At 38.5% G+C, this 27,520-nt stretch overlaps 1 protein-coding gene and 1 non-coding gene across 4 annotated transcripts in view; one reads left to right on the plus strand and one right to left on the minus strand.

Moving 5' to 3' along the window:
• Zc3h12b (zinc finger CCCH-type containing 12B) overlaps positions 1-27,520 on the plus strand; it is a 280,839-nt gene that overhangs the window by 85,037 nt on the left and 168,282 nt on the right. For 2 of the 3 annotated variants that reach the window (XM_045140212.1, XM_004661015.2), the window contains 2 exons: positions 9,064-9,284; positions 15,458-15,606. The gene's annotated coding sequence lies outside the window, so the exon portion shown is untranslated. Of the gene's footprint in view, positions 1-3,515; positions 3,595-9,063; positions 9,285-15,457; positions 15,607-27,520 lie in introns of those variants that run through there. The other variant, XM_045140213.1, reaches the window with a different exon arrangement.
• On the minus strand, positions 24,696-24,802 carry LOC123456834. Its single transcript, XR_006634712.1, has one exon. It is a non-coding gene; the product is annotated as a U6 spliceosomal RNA (small nuclear RNA).

The raw sequence follows: 27,520 nt of genomic DNA on the forward strand, positions 1-27,520 counted from the left end.
TGTGGGAGAAAAGGGGCTTATTTTGGCTTACAGACTTGAGGGGAAGCTCTATTATGGCAGGAGAAAATGATGGCATGAGCAGAGGGAGGACATCACCCCTTGGCCAACATAAGGTGGACAATAGCAAGAGGAGAGTGTACCAAACACTGGCAAGGGGAAACTGGCTGTAATACCCATAAGCCCGCCCCCAACAATACACCGCCTCCAGAAAGCATTATTTCCCAAATCTCTTTCAGCTGGGAATCTAACATTCAGAACACCTAAGTTTCTCGGGCACACCTGAATCAAACCACCACAAAAGCAAGACATTCCTTCACTATTCTTATTTCAGGCCCTTTCCTTTCAAAAGAGTCAGGATTTTTTTACTGTCTGAATGCACAACAGCTAGTCCAATCTCAATGTTGGTAATCTTTCAAACAATTGCAGCTGAACTGGATATAATCTCCAGCCCAAAACTTTCATTTCTTTCTGTGCTGACTTATATCTTTCATATCCTTCTGCTCTATGTTCTTCACATTGACAAATCCATTACTTTTTCTCTGTTTTTTTTTTAATTATTGGCAGCTTCCATAATTATAGAAAATAAACCTTGATAATTCCCTTCCCATTTTTATTGTATTTTATTTTTATCATTGACAACTTCCATAATTATAGACAATAAACCATTATAATCCCCCCTTTTTTCTTCTCATTACTTTTAAGTTTTACTTTGCTTAAGTTCTCAGGACATTGGAAAAGCACACCCAGCCACTCACACAAACTCTTTCTGGCCCAATAATCTAAGCCTCCACAGTATTTTTTGCATTTAGGTCTTATATTAGTTGATTCTATCCTACGACATGGATTACTTAATCTGGAATGGAGCCTCATTCTGCTGTGGTTGCCAAGAGGCTGAGCATGTAGCATGTAGCACTGGCAGCATATGATTGCTGGCCTAGAAGCTAGGTCTGTAGTAGGCCTGGAGCCTGTGGCTATGGATGCACACCTAGCTCTGGGCTAGTCTGAAACCTTGGACATACCAAGAAGCTGAGTCCTTGGAGACTGACCTCATGGTGGAGCATTTTAGAGATCAAGTCTACAAAGCATCCCTGAGGCTTGGACTTCAGAATCCCATGTGAAGCTTGGTGACTTGTTATAGGAGTAATACACCAGAGTCTCAGACCATGGAACCCTTCCCAGTTCTGTGTTTTGTTGAGTCTTGTCTTTGGGTCCAAAGCAAAGTCTAGTTCTCATGTTCTTTTCTTTCTCCACACAGATAATGTCTTGCTGCAAGCTATTCTGCTTGAGGTTAGGAGAGGAATGGCATAGGTAGGATGAATATGCCCTTCCTACCCTCTTTAATGCATGTTTTCTTTTTTTCTGTTTCACCTACTTGCTACACCACTTGGTTTCCTTAGGTCTTCTGAAGGCATTTTGGTGCATGGATAATTTTTTTTGTTTGTGTTTTGTTTTTCGAGGTAGGGTCTCACTCTGGTCCAGGCTGACCTGGAATTAACTATGTAGTCTCAGGGTGGCCTTGAACTCATGGTGATCCTCCTACCTCTGCCTCCTGAGTGCTGGGATTAAAGGCATGTGCCACCACACCCGGCTTGGATAATTTTTTAAATTGATAGTACTGTTAGGAGACAAGTCACAGATAATCCCATTTTGCCATGTATCTGACACTTGGAAACGTCAGTGCTCTTTCTTTTTGATGTCTCCACCTCTATATCTTCCTTGTCCTGCTTTATTCTGGTGGATTATCATCACTTTGATCTAGTACCTTAGAGAAATCTACTTAATGGAGTAAAGTGTTATTTTGTCTCTTGGTTTCAAAGGTTTCAGGCAAAGATTGCTGGCATGTTTGGTTTAAGGCCTGTGCAAAGTAGTACATTATTAAAGCATGTGTTGGAGTAAAACTGCTCACCTCATGGTGTCTATAAAGAATAGACACACACACAGAGAGAGAGAGCAAATGAGTGAACTGTCTTTACAACAAATCCCCTGTCCTAAAACTGATTAATCTATAAATATGTAAATGGATTGAACCGTTTCCCAAGATCATATTGCTAGTGAGTGATAATGATGAGATGTGAACATAGTCTAGCCCTGTGAACCATAGAAAACTAAAGTAACAATGTGGATTTTATGGAGCAGGAATAGGAGAGTCACTGAAAAGTTTCAAGCTGGGGAGTGAAATGAGATACAAGGTTTTAAATAATACTCAAAATTTGTGCTCTATCTTCTATGGAAGAAGTAGGTGGTCACTATGAGACATTGATATCAGAGACAATTTTTGAGTGTTTTGAGGAATCCCTGGCAGAGTCTAGAGCTTCATTTGGGTTTTAATAGCACTTCCTAATATTCCTATTTTCATCTAAACCTTCACCTACCTAAGAAATGAGCTGGTTTGAGGCATCAGGATCTTGTGTTAGAGAAGACAAAAGGAGAAGAAGAAAGGCTGAGAGCAATAAAACCTTCTTGCAATCTATTGCCTGAATTCTAGGGGTCCTAGCATTTGATGATTAATCCTTTGATGTTGCCTAAGGTAGCCAGATATCAAAAACTGCTGGATTCACTTATCATCTCTGTGTCTAATAGTTGATGTGTATCTGTATGTATCATCCAAGCTCATCAGAATGAGAGAAAGACCATGTGTAGCCTTCCCAATTGTATCTTTGGATCTTCTTGGCTGTGAATTTACATTGGTGGCTTGTGAGGTAGGAACATTTCATAGAAACTTCTCCACAGTGGTTGTACTGGCAGAAGAAAGGCCTTGAAACTGAGAATTCCATCCTAGGTGCCCCTCATATTTCTCTGCTGTTTGTGTAGCAGGTGTGAAATGTTCAGTTAAGAAGAAGCCTTCCTGGCAGTCTTACTGGTTCACAAGTTAGTCCTGGGAATTCAAAGGCATCAGTGACTGGGATCCAAACATGATTATCCTAAGGGGTACAACATATGATATGTAGAAGGGGACATATCTTGGGCGTCAGTGTAAGGCATGTCTGGTGCCAGTAACATTTTGTGTTAAGGAGGCTGCAATAAAAGGTACTGTTGAGGGTCCAGAATAAGGCATGTTGGGACATAATTGAGATTCCACTGGAAACTGAGACAACAAACCACTGTGGGGCATTGTCAATGAAGTTCATGGCTCTTTCTGGACAACTGGCCTTCCTAAAGGCGTCATCTGATATTCTCAGAAAATCATTCTAACATTCTCTGACAATAAATCCCAGAGGTAATGAGAGTTGCTTGTGAGAAGAAACTGGTATTGTGCTCAGGTAGTAGCATACTAAACTCCACTTTACTCACATTCTACCTGGATGTTTCATCCATCACATACCAAATGGGATATCAAAATCTCTAGAAAATGTTGAATGCCTGATTTCAAAAAGTTTCAAGAAGTGGGCATTCCATTGTTTCTGGATTTCAGAAGCATATCCAGGATTGATGTTTACTTATCATTATCCTTTGGGGTGGGTGTATACAGGCTGCTCCACACTCAGTGACTTATCTTCCTGCTCTGTCAGTCAGGAGCCAGATTCACATTGGGACTGAGGGGACCAAGACCCACTTCACACTAGAGGGGTGGCTACACCGGAGGTTCTTTCACAGGTAGGTGTCTGAACACTACAACCCAGACCTTTTATTATTATGCAATTTTACTTTAATCACTTCAGGGAACAGTGAATTTAAAAAAAACATAAATTTCAGTTACAAGCACTTGCTATTGAATATTTATAATGTGCCAACTACTGTGTTAGCTTTTGAATGGATAAGCTCTTGAATATATCACAGTCTCATGGGGATATTACATTTAAGTTTACTCTCTAGTGGGTAATGTTAAAAAGATAATAGAATTTAATACAAGCCTAATAACAGTGGCCCTAGTTCTTCAGTTTGCTTTTCACTTTTGAGATAATTAAAAGCTTTATCAAACTATAATGACCTCACGGAGCCTGACACTACATACACACGACCATCATAATAGGAGGAAAAGGTCATGACATCAAAATAAAAGAGACTGATTGAGAGGGTAAGGGATATGATAAGAGAGTGGCGTTTCAAAAGGGAAAGTCGGGGGGTAGGGAATTACCATAGGATATTATTTACAATTATGGAAGTTGTCAATAAAAAACTGTAATGATTGGAGATTTGCTGTTTGTTTCTGCAGTTCTAACCTTTTAGACCAGGTTGGTTGCTGTGTAGCATCTCCCTGGAATTCAGTTTTACTTGTTGGGTTGATATTCTGCCAAGGCATCAGTAGGGGTCAACACTCCCTTAGAAGTTTCCCATCCCATCAGTATGGAGTGCTGCTCTAGAGGATCTGTCAACACTTTTTTTCCATGTGTGCTGCATGGTTGTGCTATCCATGTATGGATTTAAATGTCTGAAGCCCTAATGTGGACACTTCTACACTATTGGTTACATATAATCTGAATATATTTATCTTTCCAGTGCTTGGGTTATCTGCTGTCAGTATGTTCTTGGTATTGATTTGAGTAAATTTACCCCACTAAGTTCCAGTTTAGGTCAGCTTGAATGGGGCATTCATATAAATCTTTGGTTCTCTTACTAAGAGGGGTCTTATCCATCAGTTATGGTTGCCTTCACAGTAAGCATTCTGCTCTCAGAGTGGTACAGATTATGCCCAGTACTGTAAGTAAATTGAACAGAGGGTTTAGCTATTGAACAATGCTCCTACTTCAGTAGGGAGTATCAATACCTCAACCTTACTAGAACTAAGTCCCACTTAAATTTTGGAAATATTTCCACTAAAAGTCAATATACAGTGAGATAGTAAAACAAAATCCAAATGAAATAATTAAAAATGGGCAATCTGCAATCTGGAAAAAAAAAAAAAGAAATACTTGAAGATCCAAGGAAACATGAGTTTCTGAAAATTAACAATTCCACAGTAATGGATTCCAATGAGAGTGAATTAAGAATGCTTAACAATATCACAAAGGAAACAAACACTTGAATGTATACAAATAAAGAGCAAAATGAAATAAAGTTCCAAATACTATATATGAGAAAGAAATTCAATAAAGTGTTAGAAATATTGGAAAAACAAATTTTAAATTTTAAAAATGATAAGATCAGTAAGTCAAAAAACCAGTAGAAAGCCTTACTAATAAAATGGATGAAGTAGAAGACAATCACTACCTATTGTCAAAATATAAGAATTAAATCTGGGCTGGAAAGATGTTTAATGGTTAAGGCATTTGCCTGCAAAGCCAAAAGATCCCAGCTCAACTCTTCAGGACCCACATAAGACAGATGCACAAGGGGGCACATGCATCTGGAGTTCATTTGCAATGGCTGGAGGCCCTGGCACACCCATTCTCTTTCTCTCTCTCTCAAATAAATAAAATATATCTTAAAAATAAAAAAAATTAAAGCATTCAGACAACTAAGTTGCAATAATAACACAAAAGTATTAGCACAGCACAAAATTTATGGGATACCATTAAAAGATCAAATTTATTAACAATGACAAAAGCATAGATAAATTCTCAATAAAATAATGGCAAAATAATTACAAATCTAGTGAAATAGATGGCTATCTAGGCACTGGAAGCATTTAGAACATTAATCAAACAAGAATAGAAACTCCCTATATCCTATTACACTTAAAACATTAAGTATACACAACAAAGAAACAATATTGATAGCTGCAGTAGAGTAGCACAAGTCATATTATAGAATAGCATCAGATTTACCAACAAAATCTAAAATCCAGGAGGACATGGATAAATGTACTCCAAGCTCTGAAAGAAAATAACTACCAAATCAGATTAATATATCCAGCAACCCTATCCTTCACAAGTGATGGAGAATGACTTTTCATGAAACTAAAGAAGTTCATGACCGCAAAAACAAACATTACAGAAAATATTTATGTAAATCCTACATAGTAACGAGAAAGATAAAAAGATCTCTGAGATCACAGGAAAGAATAAACTACACTAGAACAGGAACTAATACATGTAAATGAAGATTAAGGAAAAAATGCTATTACAGAACAACAAAATGACAATATTTAATATGTGTATTACAAAAATAATTCTGAATGCTAATGGTATTAATTGTCTAAGCAAAATATACAGATTAGCAAATTGGATTAGAATACAGGGCCCATCTGTTTGTTTGCTACAAGAAACACAATTAACCAGCAAAGATAAAGGGTCATAGAATGCAAAAATGCATTTCAAGCAAAGAGAACTAGAAAATAGACAGGTATGAAGTAGTCACCTTCTATTGGGATATAAAACCAGACCCAAAGCAGCTAACAGGAAATTGACAGGGGAAATCATAGCATGAGCAGAGGTTTGACATGATGTCTGACACAGCATGTGGAAAACAGCAGCAGGAGAGTTGAGGCAGATTCTAGTAAGGGAGAGCTGGCTGTAATGCCCATATCACCCCTCCCCTCTCAAAATAAGCCCCTTCAGTAAGTTTATACCTCCCAAATTTCCATCAGCTGAAGAACAAACATTCAGAACAAATGAGTTTATAGAGAACATCTCATTCAAACCACAACATTCTTTATTTGATAGGGGCAGAATGTGGTAGTTTGATTCAGGTGTCCCCATAAACTTAGGTGTTCTGAATGCTAGGTTCCCAGCTGATGGATATTTGGAACTAACGCATCCTGCAGGCAGTGTATTGTTGGGGGCGGGCTCATGGGCATTATAGCCAGTTCCCCCTTGCAAGTGTTTGGTACACTCTCCTACTGCTGGTGTCCACCTGCTATTGGCCAGGAGGGGATGTCCATCCTCTGTTCATACCATCATTTCCACCTACCATCGTGGAGCTTCCCCTTAAGTCTGTAAGCCCAAATAAACCTTTTTCCCCCACAAGATGATCTTGGTTGCATGATTTCTGCCAGCATTGTGAACCTGACTGTAACACCACTACATTCTGTACCTCGTCCCCATAAACCCATGACCATCCGTGATGTAAAATGCAATGCATTCAGTCAAGTCCCTGTGATTTTTTCAATCCTAGTACTGTTTAAACATGCCAGCAGTACAACGTCTCTTACCTGCGAGCCTGCAAAATCAAAAACACATAATGGCACAGAGTGTAAACATTCACATTATGAAAGATGTCATTGCAAGGAAAGATTTGAACCAATGCAAACTCTAAAACAAACAGGCCAATAAATTCTATAGCTCCTTATCTGGCAATTGTGACCAGTGACAAAGTCTCTGAGGTTCCAATTCCACTCCTCCAACTGGGCTGCTCACAGTCTAAGAAAAACTCTGTTTTAAGCTGGCAGCTCTCCTTGGTGGTCATTTTATAGTCCTGATATATCCAGAACTCCTGGAGTCTCCAATGAAACCCATATTTCATCCATGCCACGATCCCATGCTTTCATTTTTTGCCATTTAGTGTAATGTTAACTGTTGGTTTATATTATATAATGTATTATATTATCTTCCTTCCATTCTGATATTATTCAGGGCTTTTGTCATGAAGCATGTTGAATTCTATCTTTTTGTCCTTGAGGCTATTTATATGGCTCATTATATTTGTTGATTTGCATATGTTGTATCATATCTCCATCTCTGGAATAAAACCAATTTAGTCATGTTGGATGATCTTTCTGATGTATTCCTATATTTTGTTTGCAAATATTTTCTTGAGAAAATTTTACATTTATATTCATGAAGTATATTGGATTGTACTTACTTTTTATTGTGTATTTATCTGGCTTTTCTATTGGGTTAATGCTGCTGCATAAAAGGGGTTTAGTAGAATTCATTTCCTATTAGTCAAATAGTTGGAAAAGCATTAGTATTTTTTTTTCCTCTTTGAAGATCTTAAAAAATTCACAAGCAAATCCATCTGTTACAAGACTTATTTACTTGTTTATTTATTTGAGAGACACACAGAGAGAGAATGGGTACACTAGGGACTCCAGCCACTGTAAACAAACTCCAGACACATGCACCACCTTGTGCATCTGGCTTATATGGGCCATGAGGAATTGAACCTGGGTCCTTTGGCTTTATAGGCAAGTACCTTAATCCCTAAGCAACCTCTCCAGCCCCAGGACATTTTTATTAATTTGGGAGATATCTATTTTAACTGCTTCAATCTCATTCCTTGTTATGGGTCTGCTTATCTTATCTTGGTTTAATTTTGGTGGGACACTAGTATCTAGAAATTAAATTCTTTCAGATTTCCCAATTTAGTGAAGTATATATTTTTAAGGTATGTTCTTATGATTTTATGACTTGTTTCTAATATAATGGATCCCTTTTCACCTTTTATCCTGTTAGTTTGATTCTTAGCTCTCTTTTTGGCTAGTTTTACTTAATGGTTTATAAATATTGTTTATCTTTTCAAATAACCAAAATTTGTTTCATTGATTCTTTATATTATCTTATTTCATTAACCCCTGCTCTGACATTGATTATTTATATCAGTATACTTTATGTTTTGTTTGGTTTGTTCTTCTTATTCCAAGGTCTTAATGTATATCATTAAGTTATTTATATGAGATTGCTTTCAATGTTTTTCTTATAGGCATTTAAAACTATAAAGTTACCCATTAGGACTACCTTCATTATATCCCATAAACTTTGATTTGTTGTGTTTTTTATTATTTGTTTCTAGGAATTTTTTAAACTTTCTTTCTTGGTTTCTTCAAGTATCCATTATTGATTCATAGTGCATTATATAACATCAAAACAGTTTTGCTGGTAAAAATCTGCTTTATTAAAATATATTGTTCTGTGGTCATACATTATTTTGTAGATGGAAATATCTGAGAGGTAAAAGTATGCAATGCAAATGCATTATAACTTCTATAAAAATTATAATAATTAAATTAATATACATAAAATTACTTAAATAATGAAGCATCTTGATCTCATAGGTAATAAGGTCCCAGGTTAAAACTTATTAGAAAAGCATCAATTATTCAGAAACACACAGGCATCATGAAAACAGGGAGCTAGAAAGAGACGAACCCATCTACATACATGTGATCACGTGCTAGATCAGTGCAAGCCATGGAGATGAAGGCTGTAGTATTGTATATGAGCCTAAAGCTAAGATTCTTTACAGGTACCCTGAAGGAAATGCATCAAGAAGGAAAATCCTTGCATTTGCCTGGATGAGCAACAATGCAGGAATGGAGAAGTATACTGCTGATATCCTCACAGTGGTGCCAGATCCACATTGTCACCACATGTGAGTTAGAGTGATCTGAAATTTCATAGAGACTGCAGAAAACTGTTGCCAGAAGTAGCAAAGTCCTGGTAAAATGAAACTTTCTAGCCAAAAAGGTAAGCAATCATATGTGCATGGTTATAGCAATACTTCTTTCTTAGAAACACAGGTAGGTGAAAAGTGATCAACGAGTATAATTGGGACAATCACAATTGGAAATTTCCCAAGAGCATCATTTCATGCTGAGGGCTTGGAAAAAACCAAAATAAAGTCTGACACCTACTGCAGACTGAACATAAATTCAACCCAAAAGGTAATGCATACCCAAAACTCTGGTTTTATGAAAAAGTTTTGACTGGAGCTTCAAAACTTCACCTTTTTTGGTTTTACAGTTTGCTACATGAAACATCATAGGGAGAGGAGAAATTCAAAATAGATCCTACCAAGGAGAAAAATACAGATGCTATATTTTTATCTATTTTATTTTAAGTATTATTTTTGTTAGATCTTTACTCTTGCATAAATGTCTTAATAATCTTGCTTTGGTTCTTGTATTATTTGATTAGGGTTTATGATTATTATTTGTGCACCCATTCAGTTATATATTCTTTACTGTTCTTCCTATATACAACCCATATAATTTTCCTTTCATTGCTACCTCTCTTCATTACCCTCTCTCTTCCCCATCCCTATGTGTTTTTACTTCTTTTTTAAAAAATATTTATTTATTTATGTATGTATGTATTTGAGGGGAGCACATTGAGAGAGGAATGGGTACTCCTGGGCCTCCAGGCACTGCATACAAAATCCAGAAACATGTACCACTTTGTGCGTCTGGCTTACATGGGTACTGGGGAATTGAACCCGGGTCCTTAGGCTTTGTAGGCAAGTGCCTTAACTGCTAAGAAATCCCTCTAGCCCTACTTCTTTAAGATTTTTTTTAACTTTATTTTTATTTATTTATTTGGGAGAGAGAGAGAGAGAAAGAGGCATAGAGAGAGAGAGAGACAGAGAATGGGCACACCAGGGCCTTCAGTCACTGCAGATGAATTCCAGATGCATGTGCCCCCTTGTGCATCTGGCTTACATGGGCCCTGGGGAATCGAACTGAAGTCCTTTGGCTTTGCAGGCAAATGCCTTAACTGCTATTCCACCTCTCCAGCCCCCTACTTCTTGATTATAACTTCCCATAACTTCAAATTTCTGGATCATAACAATATTTGAATTTCTCCTTCACTCTACATTTCCATCCCCATTTTTTTTCTCATTTGATCTAATGCTAATCCCTGCCATTACTCAGCCTACTTCCCTTTCTTTTTTAAGTTAAGTAATTATTATGTTACTAACACTATAGTGTACTTGTTCCTTTATGTCCAAATAGGTACTAAATTTCAAGGGATGACTATTTTTAACTATTATGATAGTTGCATTGTGTGCCTACCAAGCAGTAATGGTTGCTGCAGTTAATATTCTTATCTTGGAATGGTGTTGTGTATTGTTTCTGGTGTCCCAGCTTGTGGACTGAGGGTTTGCCTACTTTATATACTCCAATCCATTGGTGAAAGATGACACCTCAACCTCATTACAATCTTGTTCTACTTGAACATCTCAAATAAACATATATGGTGGATATTTTATAAAGCTATCACAGATATACAATTCCCAAACTGGAAATTCTAGAAACTTTATCCTTCCAAACAATAGCATTTGCACATTAATGGTTCTCAATGAAAGTGAATTAGATAAAATCCCAAATACTTATTAAATACTTATTCTTCCTAGATCCAACCAGGATCCATTAAGCTCTATTAACAGTATTCGCAGGCTTTTCCACCCCAAATTTCAAACACTTTCACATCCCACCAAAAAAACAGTTTCAGGAGCCTAATAATCATCTGGTCATGTTTATTAGTATAATTACCCAAGTCCTGGTACCAATATTCTGCTTTAGTTACCTTTTGTGTTACAGTGACAAAATAGCTTAAAAAAGCAACTTAAGGAGTTTTATAATTCAAGGTAATAGTTCATAACTGTGGGATAGGTATGATAACAGGAACATGAAGCAGCTGGTCATGTTGTGTCTTCAGTAAGGATGTAGGGAAGGATGGGTGCTGATTCTCAGCTCACTTTCTTTTTTTAAAAAAAATGTATTTATTTATTTAAGAAAACAAAGGAAAAAGAGGCAGAGAGAGAAAGAGAGAATGGGCATGGCAGGGTCTCCAGCTACTGCAAATGAATTCCAGACATATACAACTACTTTGTGCATCTGGATTACCTGGGTCCTGGGTAATCAAACTGAGATCCTTTGGCTTTGCAGTCAAACACCTTAACCACTAAGCCATCTCTCCAGCCCTGAGCTCACTTTCTTATTTGTATATGTTGAAGACTGATAGGCCGTACAATGATGTACCCACCTTTAAGGTGAGTCTTCTTTACTCAATTAACCTAATCTAGAGATTCCCCCACAGACAGGCTCAGAAATTTTTTGCCACAATTATTCTAAATCCCATCAAGTTGATATGACCAATAACCATTAAAACTCTCATTTTCATGGGTTGGAAGAATTAATATTGTAAAAATGGTTTTACTGCAGAAAGTAATCTGCAGGTTTGGTACATCACCCTCAAAATTCCAATGAAATTCTTCACAGAAATAGAAAAAAAAATCATAAATTTCAGGTGGAATTACAAAATGCTCTTAACTACCCAAAGCAGTCTTCAGAATAAAAGGACAGTACTGGAAGTATCAACCATATCTAATATCAAGTTATGCCAAATTACCATAGTAACAAAAACAGATGGTAGTAGCACAAAACAGACATATAGATTAGTAGGATACAGTAAAGGTCCCATCAGGTAGTCTGACTGTAAAATGACTCTTAAAGCCTTAAATACTTAATCCCAACTTAGTGACACTGTTAGGGAAGTTTGTGGAGCCTTTAGAATCTAGAGCCTTTTTGGAGAAAATGTGCCAATGTGACTGGGCCTTGAGGTGTTAGAGCCTGTACCTGCTTGCTATTCATCCCTGCTGGGCTATGATACGTGGTGACTTCCTGATTATATAATATTTAACATACCTTGATAGACTGGATCTTTCAGTTGAATTAAACCCCTTTTCATAAGTTGCTTCTGGTTGGGTATTTGTCATATAGCAACAAAAAGTTACTGGTAGGACTGGAGAGATGGCTTAATGGTTAAGCACTTGCCTGTGAAGACTAAGGACCCCAATTGGAGGCTCGATTCCCCAGGACCCATGTTGGCCAGATGCACAAGGGGAGCACGTGTCTGGAGTTTGTTTGCAGTAGCTGGAGGCCCTGGCATACCCATTCTCTCTCCCTCTCTCTGTCTCTCTATCTCTTTCTCTGTCACTTTCAAATAAATAAATAAAAATAAACAAAAAAGTTTGAAAAAAAAAGTTACTGGTATAAAAAATTGGTACTGAGAAATGGGTCATTGATGCAATAAACCGTAGTCTTTGGATCTAGTTTGCAGGAACAATGTGGAAGGCTTTAGAATTTTGGGTTAGGGAAATCATACAATTCTATAAGCAGAGCTTAATGGACCGTTCTGGTAAGTGTTTGAAAAATTAGAAAGCTGGGAGAAATATGGTCCTTGTAGGCTGAGATCATGAGGTTTCAGAGGGGAGTAAGGACTCTCTTGGAAACTGGGATAGAGACAAGTTATGTAATATTCTGGCAAAGAATATGACTATATCCTTCTCGTGTCTTGAAAACTTGAGAGAAGTTGAATTTAAAATGAATAAACTTAATGGTTTTGGTAGAGGAAATTTCAAGACAGAAAAACATTGAGTCTGTGACATTGACTCTTATAGGTGCTCTAATTTCAGATGTACAGTAAAAGAGCAAAATAAAGAGCTGAAAGATAAGAAAAATGTGGCAGTTTGGCAGGGAAATAAATGTGACCAAATTTAAAGTCATGGGCACAGAAACCTCAGCCACTTGCACTAAAATTGCTAAAGATATTATCACCAATAAACATAAGCCAATTGCTTTATTGTGGGTCAATAGGAAAGATGCCCTAAGGGCAAGATCCAATACAATGAAGGCTCAAGATAGGAAGAATACAAATTCCATTGAAAGGGAAAAGCCTGAGGGAAGAATGTTGAAGGTCTCTACTTCTTGAGGTCAGCATTCAGAGGCTTCTGCATCTGTGTTCTATGGGTTCCAGATTTCATCCTGACCTGGCTGCAGAACTTGGAAGTACTGTCCATGGGGTATTGCTTTTGAAAGACACAAGATTAATGAGGACCTAGAGTACTACAATAAATTTGCAGAAAGCTACTGAGTCAAAGTGATGTGAAGAAAGGTTAAAGTCTCTGCAAGAATGCCTTGTGAGGCTATTGCATGGATCTGTGAAATTGAACCATGAGTTGCAATGGAGACCTCAGGATTATAGAGATGGGATAAATATGGAAATCTGCCAAGAAAAGCTATGGGGCTCAAGGAGGATTCAGCCTGTGAGGCAGAGAGTACAGGTAGCACAGCTGAAGAAGTAGAGCTACCCAAGTATTATGTGGTCCAGGTGATTTCTTTGTGAGTCTCAGATATTGGATATGGAGTTGTAGGACTTGATATTTGCCTTGCTGGTTTGAAGTCTTGCTTTGCTCCTATCTTTCCTTACTGTGCCCCCATTCCTCCATTTTGGAATGGAAAGGTTTATTGTATGCCATTATATATTGAAAGTATGTAATTTTTGAATTTGTGTTTTTGTTTTAAAGAGCTCACAATTAAAGAGACTGCCTTGAGTCTCAGATGAGACCTTGAAGTTTGTACTTTTGAACATACTTGGGACTGGTAATGACTACTAGAACTTAACAAATTTAATTGAATACATTTTGTATCATGAGATGTCTGTGAATCTATAGGGACCAGGGCAAAATGTGGTTATTTAAATGTAAAATGGCTTCCATAGCCTAATGTATTTGACTACTTAATCCCCAACTGGTGACACTGTTAGGAAAGGTTGTAGAATTTTTAGGAGGTAGAGACTTGCTGGATGAAGTGTGTCAGTGGGGTGGGTTTTGAGGTGTTACAGCCTTAACCTGATTGCTGTTCTCTGTCCCTGCTATTGTTCAGTGTGAGCCAGCTTCCTACCCCTGCTATTCTTTCCCAAATATGATAGACTCTACCCTCTGGAACTGAAATATAAATTAAACCATTTTCCTTCCATAAGTTTTTGTTTGTATATTTGTCCAAACACTGAGAAAGTAACTGATACAACACATATATAAACCAAAAAGCATCTGATTTTTGTCAAGCATCCTAGAAATCATTATGTATGAAGATCATTTCAAAATAGAACAAAGACATTAATATAAGACCAGAAACCCTGAAATGGTAAGAGGAAAAATTAGCAAAAAGATTTTAAGATATAGGCATATGTAAGGACTTTCTGGAAAGTACTCTAACCAGTCATGAATTTCATAAACAAAAATGACTTTTGCACATAGGAAACAATTGAATGGAACTAAAGATTATTTTATTAATAAATTAGATACAAAAGGACAAATATATTGGGACAGCCTATAGAATAGGAGAAAAATCTCTGCTTACTACATATCTGGAAGATGATTAATACTTACCACAGATGAAGAAGTCAAAACACTAAATACTATCAAACCAAACAACCCAATCAATAAGTGGACTAATGAAATGTATGTATAGGTCTTCAAACATGAAATATAAATGTCCAATAAACATATGTAAAATTTCCATTATCACTAACCGTCACAATAATGAAAATTAAAAATATATTGACTTTCTATTTAACTTAAGTCAGAATGGCATAAAAAATAAAACAAGTTTTGCCAGGCGTGGTGATACACACCTTTAATTCCAGCATTCAGGAGGCAGAGGTAGGGGGATCACCATGAGTTCGAGGCCACCTGAGACTACATAGTTAATTCCAGATCAGCCTGAGCCAGATTGAGACCCTCCCTCAAAAAATCAAAAAAAGTTTTAAAATATTGGCAATGATATTGCCTGTGACAGTTAATTTCTATTGTCAACTTAACTTGGATCAGGTATGAAGAAGAAACATGCCTTGTGGGAAGGCCTGTGAACACATTTTAAGGGAAGACTGAATGGTGAAGAATGAGAATGGTCAGAGTTTCCTGTGGCAGCCTATATATAAAGAGGTCCAGGGGAGCAGGGAGGAACATCCCTTTGTTTGTCCCTGCTTGCTTTTACATTTTGCTGGTGAGTGCATCTACCCTATTGTTGCCATTCTTCACTGACTTTGCAACCCATCTTCTTTGGCCTTTCCTCCAGTGTGGCCTGCAGACCAGTGTCTCTTCAGGAAACCTCCAGGCCTTTTGCACCAGACTGGGACTGCCATGTCCTGTGGACCAAGCACCTAACAGATTCTCAGACTCTACTGCCTGCAGAAAGCCATTGGAGGAGTGTTCAACCTGTATTATGTAAGTCAACCAAATAAGTCCCCTTTGTAACATATGTTCATTCTGTTGGTTCTATTCCTCTAGAGAGCCCTCATTAATATAAACTGTGGTACTAGGAATGGTTCTAGAGAAATAAAATTGCAAAGAATAATTTCTCTAGTACATTTGATGGTATTTGGAATTGGCTTACCAACTCAACTAAACCTATAGTATTAAACACACTCCTGGTAGCAGGGAAAACATTGATAATCCATTGTATGAAATATTTCAAGAACTATATAAGATAGATAGATGCATTTGATGATCCTAATTCATCTCTTGTGATGACCAAGGTTTAGTAATTCTATATAAAAACTGCTGATTATTTGTAGGAAAAAAATACTATAATAGTGAGTCTGTTTAAAGTGGCAAAGGAAAATAATGAGCTCAGAGATGAAATTTCTCAAGTTGAGGTATGCATAAAGAATCTAAGATTTCTAAGTGTTCCCTGGAAGGAACTTTTCCCCTGGCAGCCAAATCCAAGCCTTCATCATATGATTGTCAGACTTACAATGCAAATTCAAGTACCACCCTTGAAGGGTGTTAAGGTTTAAGTTAGAGCACTGATCAGAAGAAAGTGGGACCCTGTATCTTGGGTTAAAATGTATGGGAAGGGCTGGAGAGATGGCGTAGCGGTTAAGCGCTTGCCTGTGAAGCCTAAGGACCCCGGTTCGAGGCTCGGTTCCCCAGGTCCCACGTTAGCCAGATGCACAAGAGGGCGCACGCGTCTGGAGTTCGTTTGCAGAGGCTGGAAGCCCTGGCGTGCCCATTCTCTCTCTCTCCCTCTACCTGTCTTTCTCTCTGTGTCTGTTGCTCTCAAATAAAAAAAAAAAATTTAAAATGTATGGGAAGACCCTGAGGAAGCTGAAGGTATTGAACTCTCATTCTGATTGGCTTATTTTGCCTGAGGAACCAGTGTCCTCACCCTTGATAGAGGATGGGTCCCTAGTCCCACATCCTGCAATACAGCCCTCTCTGTTCTTGCCTGAGAGAACTAATTTTGCACTGTCTCTGGAACTAGCAATGACATTCTATGAATATACCAGTCAAGATAATGATGAAGCCACTCAGTACCCAATCATAATTGCCTCTATAACCCTAGAAATGTGGTAGAAAGTGTAACCCATGTGGAGGTATGCTATGTCTCAAAATAAAGTTGTGTTTTCTAACTCATATAAGAAGAAAATATGGAAAATATGTGTAGGTATATATTTTAAGGATGTGGAATGATGGGATAAAGAATATAAAACTAAATAAGACTGAGTTTATTGATGTAGGCCCATTAGGCAAAGATCCTAGTTTCAGTGTTGTAGGTCATGCAATTATAAAAGCTAAGAAGAGGTTTTTTGTTTTTGTTTTTGTTTTTTTGTTTGTTTTTGTTTTTTTCATAGTAGGGTCTCATTCTAGCCCAGGCTGACCTGGAATTCACTATGGAGCCTCAGGGTGTCCTCGAACTCACACCAATCCTCCTACCTCTGCCTCCCAAGTACTGGGATTAAAGGCATGTGCTACTACACCCAGCTAAGAGTTTTATTTTTTAAAATTTGTTGGCTGAAGTGTAGGTCAATAGATAATCTATTATGAGTGAGTTGAAGATGCCTGATATTCCTTGTTTAATGTTAAAGAAGCAATTCAAAGGCTCAGTGAAATCAGCATGCTAGAGTGGATTTGCTATGTAAAGACTAATTATCCATGATGGGAGATTCAGAAGATATGCCTTTCCTTTACTTATTCCATCAGATATAGATTTGTTATAGGAACATCAGCATACATGAAGAGATCTTTTATCATTTTTCTATGTATGCCACACCTTACAGTGAGAACCTTCACTGCTCAATTTGATAACTTAAATGTAAAAGGTGTATTTGGATCCCAGAGTAATAAGGATCAAGTGGCTATATTGAATCATTTAATTGGAGAACTTACTATAAATGGACAGTATACGAAAAGCAATGTTTGTATTTGATTCATGTAGACCTTTGACACTAGCTACTTAGTCATGATGTTTACAAAAGTGAAATATACAGGAAGCCAGCTAAGTTCTTGTTCAATATTTATAAGCAGAAAATTCCTAGAGAAAGTGAAGAAAAGTCTACCTTGAATCAGCAACAGAGAATCACAATCCCTTAACCAGTTTCTATCTTTGAACCACTTTACAGATCCAGAATCCCTTGAAAGACAGGTAGGCCAATTCCGTTGGTGAAGGACCTTGCTGTAATACTGAAAAGTTTTGTTAAGAAATATTTATTTAATTATTTATTGACTTACTGAGCGAGAGAAAGAGAGATAGAGGGAGGCAGATAAATAGAATGTGTGTATCAGGGCCTCTAGCCACTGCAAATGAACTCCAGATGCATGTGCCTCTTTGTACATCTGGCTTTATATGGGTACTGGGGAATTGAACCTGGATCCTTGGGCTTTGCAGGCAAACATCTTAACTAATGAGCCATATCTCCTGCCTGAAAAATTTTAATATTAATCTTTCTCTCATACTTTCCCAAAGAAGACTATGGTCTTTTACTAGGATAAATACTTTGAGGAAAAGAAAATAATCAGATGTTTTGAGGCCAAATAGGCACTGACTCCCAGAGACCTCAAAAAGTATCATGGCTCTCTAGGTAAAGTAGAAGCTAATGGAGGTCAGATGATCAATTGGAATTGTAGCCAAAGTTCTACTAACAATGTATGCAATAAGTTCCCAAATTCATCTTGCAATTACATTCTCAATCCCAGAAATTGGGAGATGATGATGATGAATAGAGAGAAAGAATGAGAAGAGGAGGAGGAATAGGAGGAAAAAGAGGATGATAGATGATAGATAGATAGATAGATAGATAGATAGATAGATAGATAGATAGATAGACAGACAGACAGACAGACAGACAGATATAGATAGGGAGATTAGATTATATAGGTAGATAGGACAAACTTGATAGAACTCCTACTTGGTCCCCTGACCTGTGGAATGAGGGCTATTATGGTTGGAAAGGCCAAATGGAAGTCATTTGAGCTGCCCCTGGCAGGGAAAAGCAAACCAAAAACAAGATTGTATACATCCCTGGAGGGATCACAGAGATTAGTGCCACAATCAAGGAGTTAAAAGATGCAGGGATGCAGGTTGCCAACACATCTGCCTTTGAATATACTATTTGGCCCATACCCATGAAGGATTTTGTGGAAATGGACAGTTGACTATCAGAAACTTAATCAAGTAGTTACTCTCATTGCAGCTGTTGTACCAAATGTGGTTTCCATACCTGAGCAGATTAGCACATCTCCTGGTACTTGGTATGCAGCTACTGATCTTGAAAATGCTTTATTCTCCATACCTGCTCATAAGGACCAACAGAAGCAGTGTGCTTTCAGTTGGAAAGGTGAGCATTACATCTGTTGCAATCAGAAAATACATGACCAAGAGCAGCTTGTGGGAAAAAAAGGTTTATTGTGGCTTACAGTCTCAAGGAGAAGCTCCACAATGGCAGGGGAAAATAATGGCATGAGCAGAGGGTGGACATCACCCCCTGGCCAACATAAGATGGACAACAGGAGTGGGAGAGTCTGCCAAACATTGGCATGGGGAAACTGGCTATAATGCCTATAAGCCCACCCCCAACAATACACTGCCTCCAGGAGGCGTTAACTCCCAAATCTTCTTCAGCTGGGAGCATTCAGAACACCTAAGTTTATGGGGGGGACACCTGAACCAAACCACCATAACATCTTTTCTGTTTTACCTCTAAGCTCTTTTAATTGTCCAGCCTTGTGTCATAATTTAGTTCACTGATTGCCTGTCCCATCCCCCATTTATAACACTTGTGTAATAAAATGATGATATTATTCTGATTGGACCAAGTGAGTAGAAGGTAAAAAGTACTCAAGACTTGATGGTACAGCATATATCAATTAGAGGATGAGAAATAAACCAAACCAAAACTCAAGGGCCTTATACCTCAGTGAAATTTCTTGGAGTTCAGTGGTATGGGGCTTACAGAAATACTCCTTCAAAAGTGAAAAATAATTTATTGCTCTTGGCCCTACCTATCACTAAGAAAGTAAAGCACAATGCCTGGCAGGCTTATTTGGTTTTTGTAGGCAGCACATTCCTTACTTTTGTGTGTTACCCTAAGTAACTTGGTAAAGTTTCTCAGAAAGCTACTAGTTTTCAGTGGAACCCAAAACAGGTCAAGGCTCTTCAATAGGCCCAGGCCACTTTACAGACAGTTCAGACACTTTGGACCATATGATACAGCAGACCTGATGGTACTTTAGGTGTCAGTATCAATTAGTTATGTTGTTTAGAACCTTTCACTGGCCCCTATTGCTGAGTTACAGTGCAGGCACTTGGAATTTTGGAGCAAGGTTCCACTGTTATATGCAATTATTCACCCTTTGAGATACTGCCCTTGGTCTGCTATTGAGCCAAAGTAGAAACTAAACACTGAACAATGGGCCACCAAGTTACCAGGTATTCTGAGTTGCCCATCAAGAGCTAGGTGTTGTCTAATCCACTAATCCATAAAGTTGGTCTGCACAGCAGGAGGCCATAATTAAGTGGAAGTGGTACATAGGTGAGTCATCCTGAGCATGCCCCGAAGGCAAAATTAAGTTGCTTGAAAGAGTTGTCCAAAGCCAGGCATGGTAGCACATGCGTTTAATCCCAGCACTTGAGGGACAGTGGTAGGAGGATTGCCGTGAGTTTGAGGCCACCCTGAGACTAAAAAGTGAGAGTGAATTCCAGGTCAGCCTGGGCTAGAGTGAGAGTCTGCCTCAAAAAAAAAAAAAAAAAGAGTTGCCCAAATACTTATGGTTCCTATTACTGTTGTGATGCCTTCTATCCCTAAACATACATCTCTGTGGTCTCATGGGAGTTGTTTCCCTAGTCATTATAGTCCCTCTCTGAGACAATCCTGAAAGTCAGTGGTGAAGGGAAAGCTTCACAATGGGCAGAACTTTGGGTGGGGCACAGGATTGTGCTCTGTTTTTAGAATAAAATATATACAGATGTGTGAATATATATTGATTCATAAACTGCAGCCAGTAGTTTGGCTGGACTTGGAAGGAACTCAATTGGGAACATGGTAAGAAAGACATGTGGAGTGTTATCTGTGGATACTCCTCTCCAAATGCATAGTGGATGTAAATATACTTGTGTTCTATGGAAATGCTCATGGAAAGGTGGCCTCAGTAGAGGTAAACTTTTTTTTAAAGAGATTTATTTGGTTATTAGAGACAGAGAGAGAAGGGGGGAGAGAGAGAGAGATAGAATGGGTATGCCAGGGACTCCAGCCACTGCAAACGAACTCCAGATGCATGTGCTACCATGCATCTGGCTTACGTGGGACCTGGAGAATCAAACCGTGGTTCTCAGATTTCACAAGCAAGTGGTTTAACCACTAAGCAATCTCTCCAGCCCAGAGGTAAACTTTAATAATAAAATATATAAGATGACCTATTGAAAAGGGGCTCAGTAACCAAGGCTGGCTTGGTTTTGCTGCTCAATGCCAGTTCTTCCAGCATCAGAGACCAATACCATTTGTGGCCCTAATATGGTACTGTGCCCTGGGTGGCCATCCAACAATATGCCAGAAGACTGACTACACTAGACTATTTCCTTCATGGATGTAATAGATACTTATTCTAGATATGGATTTGCCTTTCTTTCATGTAATGCTTTTAACAATACTACCATCCTTGTACTTACAGGATGCCTTATCCACAGTAATGGTATTCCACCGAGCATTCCTTCTGACCAGTGAACTCACTTCAAAGTCAAAGAAGTGGGGCAGTGGGCTTATCCACATGGAATTCACTGGTCTTACCATGTTCTCCACAATCCTGAAGCAGCTGTCTTAATGTAATGACATTAGGGACATAATTATATCTCAAATGTATGGCAATATCTTGGAGAGCTTTGCAAGGGTTCTTCATAAGGCTTTGTCCCTCTGAATCAGTATTCACAGAATGGTACTGTTCTCCTTATAGCCACATTCCACAGGTCCAGGAATCAAGGGGGAGAAATGGGAATGGTTCCATTCAACATCATCATGACCCCTTAGTGAAATACTTGCTTCCTGTTCCCACAACCTTATACTGTGGTGGCTGAGAAATCGTGGTTTCCCACAAGGAGGAAAGCTTCTCCCAAGAAGTACAATAAACATTCCATTGAACTAGAATCTAAGACTTCCCCCTAGCCACTTTGGGCTCCTGATGTCCTTGAGTCAACAGGCTAATAAAAGAGTTATAATGCTAGCAGGGGTGATTGGTCTAGACCACCGAAATGAAATCAAACTGCTTATCCACATTGGGGAGGACGAGTATGTTTAGAGTACAGGAGAGCCATTAAGTTGCATTTTGGTATTACCATGCCCTGTGATTAAGGTCAGTATGAAACTGCAGCAATACAATCAAGGCAGGGTAATGAATGATATAGACCTTTCAGGAATGAAGGTGTGGGTCACCCCTACAAGTAAAGAACCAAGATAGGCTGAGGTGCTTGATGAGATGAAGGAAATACAGAATGGGGAGAAGTTAGTTACAAATACCAGTGAAGGCCATGTGAATGGTTGCAGAAGTGAGGATTGCAGATTCCATGCATGTTTCTGTCCTAGTTTGTTAAGCATCTTTGTGTATATGTGCGCATATATTCAGAGGAATCTTTTCTTGAGGTGGGTGTCCTTTTATCCTAGGCTAAACTGGAATTTACTTTGTAGTCTCAGGATGGCCTTGAACTCACAGCAGTCCTTCTAACTCTGTTGGGATTAAAGGCATGCACCACCACACCCAGCTAAGAATCTTATGTTTTTTTTGTTATTTATTTACTATGCAATATTGATTGAGATAAAAATCATTAATTAATAAAAAAATAAAAATCATTAATTACTTGTTAAATCTATGTTATATTTAAGTTATGGGATACTTAAACTAAGCATTCTTTAAGGGACTTTGCCATAATTTTGAGAATAAAGAATCATGCATTTCTAGTTGTACATAGAATTGTTATATAATGTTAGGTGGAATTATGACCTTGTTATTGTCTTTACTTGGAAATTAAGTATGGCATAAAGACATATGGTTGGGTGTCAAGTTGATAAGGAGTATATTTGTGATACCCAATTTTTACTGTAAATTTACTTGGAACAGCACTTAATTGTGTTTTCTTGCAAAGTCTACTGGCCAGTCCAGGTTCAACTCCCAAGCTATTCAAGTAAATCAGATGCCAGAAAGTGGCACTTGTGCCTAACATTTGTTTGTAGTGGTAAGAGACCCTGGAACACCTTCCCCACACATGAAATTAATAAATATTTTAAAAAATAATCTTACATATTTCTAGTATACAGTAGCGTAGAGTAAACATTCCCATTCCAAAATGGAGTACTGGGGGCATAGCAAAAAAAAAAAAAAATCAGGTTACAGCAAGACAGAAATCCAGGACAAACACCAGTTCCTGGAGATCAACTCTACCAATATACTCATAGATTTTATAAACACTTTAAGCAAAGTTGCAGGATACAAAACCAGTATCTTTCATATATTCCAAAAATAAACTTGCTGAGGGATTATGAAAATATCCCATTATCAATAGGTCCTAAAACCTAAGTACCTAGGAATAAGCCTCACAAAAGTCATGAAAGCCCTCTACAAAGAAAACTCTATGACTCTGAAAAAGAAATAAAATACCCAGTGTTGGATAGACTTCTATTCTTCTGGATTGGCAAAGGTAATCTGTACACAACATTCGAAATTGTGGCTCTAACAATTTTTCCATCCCCGCTCCTGTGAAATTTGCTGAGCCATGTTGGGTTTGTTTTAAGTCTACTTCAGTGATGGGCTCTTAGGAGCCTCTCTATCTCTGGATCTCTCATTTGGTAGGAGTTGACTGTCAGTGTCTATCTCTTTCACCCTTGTGATGATAGCAGGTTCACTAAGAAAGCAGCACTTGTGCTCATTTCTCCAGTTCCTCTATGGTTTTAGCTAGGGCCCTGGTGCAGTACAATGGGCTATTTCTCCCCTTGGGTCCTGCTTCCATCTGAAAAAGAGAAGCAGATTCTTCAACGGAGAGTGAAGTCAGCACAGGTTAAATCAGATAACCATGTTAGTTTAGATAGAATTTAATGGGTGTAGGCTCTCTTATAGCCCAAGGTTGGTGGGAGCTTGATATTGGAGAGCAAACTCATTATCTGGATATGATTCTGACTTGTTTCTCAGTTCCAGACACCTGAATCATAGGGCCCTGGAGAGGGTGAGACAAAGCCTAACCTTAATTTTCTCATGTTTCTTTCTCTTCCTTTCCTTTCCTTTCCTTTTCTTTCCTTTCCTTTCCTTTCCTTTCCTTTCCTTTCCTTTCCTTTCCTTTCCTTTCCTTTCCTTTCCTTTCCTTTCCTTTCTCTCTCTCTTTCTTTTTCTTCTTTCTTTTCTCTTGACAACTGGTATATAAGTCCCAGTATGAGGGTGTGGTTTATACCCACAATGAGCTATTGATCAGAGAGACCTACAAGGCTTCCCAAAAGAAGACAGACTTCTGCCAGAGCACTTGACAACCCACCAGAGGTTAATGGTAATACACTATTGCTGAAGACACCATAAATGGTCGGTACAGAACATGGAGACACCTGGCTGGAATCTGGAGGAGAGCCAGTCCCCAGATAGCCTGTCTGTGCTAGAAGGTGCTACATGAGTTGCTGGGGGAAACTGGCCAACATCTGTCCAAACAACTCGAGGTCTAAGCTACTCAGAAATAAATAACCTGATGTGATGCTCACACAAGTGCAATAGTGGCACACAACCATGGTGGGTAACCAACTGCTCTTGGAACAGATCCGCTCAGTGGAAAGGAACCCTTTTTCCCCAAAATATTTTATTTGGCTATTTGAGAGTGAAAGAGAGAGAGGCAGATGGAATGGGAGAGAGAAAGAATGGGCATGCCAGGGCCTCTAGTCACTACAAACGAACTCCAGATATATGTGCCACTTGTGCATATGTGGATGGGGATCTGAACTTGGGTCCTTGGGCTTTGCAGGCAAGTGCCTTAACCACTGAGCAATCTCTTCAGCCCTCTGCTGTCCATTCTTTTTTTAAATATGGAATGCTTCATGAATTTCCATGTCAATCTTGAGCAGGGGCCATGCTAATCTTCTCTGTATTATTCCGATTTTAGTATATGTGCTGCCAAAGCAAGCACTCTTCTATATATTCTTAAATTTTATAACACTTCCATCATGAAGGTATGTTGAACTTTGTAAAATATCTTTCTGAAACTATGGAGATGATTGTATGATTTTTCTCCTTGAGTTTATTTATATGGAGAATTACATTTGTTGATTTGAATATGTTGAGAAAACCTTGCATCCTTGGGATGAAACCAACTTGGTCATGATGTGTAATTTTGTTAATGCATTCTAGAATTTGGTTTGCAAGTATTTTGTTGAGAATACTCGTGTCTATGTTCATCAGAGAAATTGGTCTGTAGTTTCCTTTTTAGGTTTGTTTTGTCTTTATCCAATATTAGGATAATGTTGGCTTCATGGAATGAATTTGGTTATAGTTCTTCCATTTCTGTTTTGTTTAACAGTTTGAGAAATGTTGATAGTAGAGTTTCCTTAAAAGTTTGGTAGGGGGGCTGGAGAGATAGCTTAGCAGTTAAGCACTTGCCTATGAAGCCTACGGACCCTGGTTCGAGGCTCGATTCCCCAGGACCCATGTTAGCCAGATGCACAAGGGGGCGCATGCATCTGGAGTTCGTTTGCAGTGGCTGGAGGCCATGGGATGCCCATTCTGTCTGTCTCTTTCTGCCTCTTTTTCTCTCTGTCTGTCGCTCTCAAATAAATAACTAAAAATAAACAACAAAAAATGTTTGATAGAATTTGACTGTGAATTTCTCTGGACCTGGGCTTTTCTTTGTTCAGAGAAGCATTGCTTGTATGGGTCTGTTTAGCTTCAATGTTTTTAATATTTTTTAAATATTTTAGAGAGAGAGCTAGAGAGAGAGAGAGAGAGAGAGAGAGAGAGAGAGAGAGAGAGAGAGAGAGAATTGGTGTGCTAGGGCCTCAGCCATTGTAATCAAACTCCAGATGCTTGTGCCACCTAGTGGGCATTTTGTGATATTGCGCTTGCCTCACCTTTTTGTATCTTGCTTATGTGGGATCTGGAGAGTCAATAGGGGTCCTTAGGTTTTACAGGCAAGCACCTTAACTGCTAAGCCATCTCTCCATCCCTAGCTCAATTTTTATGTGTAATATTCATCCATTTCTTCAAGATTTTGCAGATTTTGGAATTCATAGCATTCCTGAATGATCTTTTAGATTTCACACAGATCTCTTTTTTTGTTTTGTTTTGTTTTGTTTTGTTTTGTTTTTCGAGGTAGGGTCTCACTCTGGTCCAGGCTGACCTGGAATTAACTCTGTAGTCTCAGGGTGGCCTTGAACTCATGGCGATCCTCCTACCTCTGCCTCCCGAGTGCTGGGATTAAAGGCGTGCGCCACCACGCCCGGCTTTTCACCCAGATCTTTTGTAACAACCCCTTTTTGTCTCTATTTTTATTTATTTTGGTTTTCTTTTTTTTTCTTTTTTCTCTTTATTTCAAGGTAGGGTCTCGCTGTAGCCCAGACAGATCTGGAATTCACTATAAAGCCTCAGAGTGGCCTCAAACTCCAATGATCCCCCTACCTCTGCCTCCTGAGTCCTAAGATTAAAGGTATGCACTACCACATCCAGCTTCTTTTTTTTAATTTATTTTGATTTTCTGTCACTTACTCTTGGTTAATTTGGTTAGGGGTTTGTCAACCTTTTACTTTTTTGGAGCCAACTCTTGAGTTTTTTGTATTATGTACTTAGTCTCTATTTCATTAATTTCTGCCTTAATCTTTATTATTTCTTGCCATCTACCGCATTGGATATTGACTTCTTGTTGTTTTACTAGTACCTTAACTTACATCATTAGGTTACTGTAAACTTAGGATTTGTGGGGGGAGTCAAGGTAGGGTATCACTCTAAGGCTTACCTGATATTCACTATATAGCCTCTAGAGCTTACTCCTCACCCAACTATTTGGCATCTCCTGAGTGGGCCTGATTGACTGGATTCCAGGATCTGCTTCTTTCCTGGTTCTGGGTGGCATCTCCTGTGTGGGCCTGGTTGGTTGGATGCCAGGGCCTGCCCAGGACCTTTTCAGAACCAGGGTTCTATCTGGCTTCTATCATGTGGGCTATGTGGGCAAGATGCCAGAGATTGCTTCCTGCCAGGCACAGACTGTCATCTCCCACACAGGCCTAGTGGGCGGGGTGCTGGGGCCTGCTTGCCTATTCTGCTTTTAACGGAAAAATTTCTGCCTACATGGATAAAGTGATTTTTTAAAAGATATATATTTATGTATTTATGTGGTGGGGAGAGAGTATGGGCACACCATGGCCTCCTGTCAATGCATACAAACTCCAAACGCATGTGCCACTTTGTGATTCTGACTTTTGAGGGTACTGGGGAATCGAACTCAGGCCATCAGGCTTTGAAAGCAAGCACCCTAAACTGCTATGCCATCTCTCCAGCCCCAGATGAAAATATCTTGTGTAATTGTTTACTAACTGATATATTTCTATCACAGAGCCCATAAAATAATATTGATGCTTATTAAGAGAGAGGAGACATTATAGAATTTAATTTAAAATTTTAAAATAAAACCATAAGTAGTGAAAATACTAAAACAAAACATAGGTGATACCCTGCAAGTTATAGGAATAAATGAGAATTTTCTGAGTAGCTCTCTGGTAGCACAGAAAATAGTTCCAAGAATCAATAAGTGGGACTCTGAAATTAAAATGTTTCTGCATAGCAAATGAAACTATCAGGAAAACAAACAGAAAGCCTACAGAAAGAATGACAGAAGGGCTGGAGAGGTTGCTTAGTG

This window comes from Jaculus jaculus, chromosome X, assembly GCF_020740685.1.
Source record: "Jaculus jaculus isolate mJacJac1 chromosome X, mJacJac1.mat.Y.cur, whole genome shotgun sequence".
NCBI classification, from domain to species: domain Eukaryota; kingdom Metazoa; phylum Chordata; class Mammalia; order Rodentia; family Dipodidae; genus Jaculus; species Jaculus jaculus.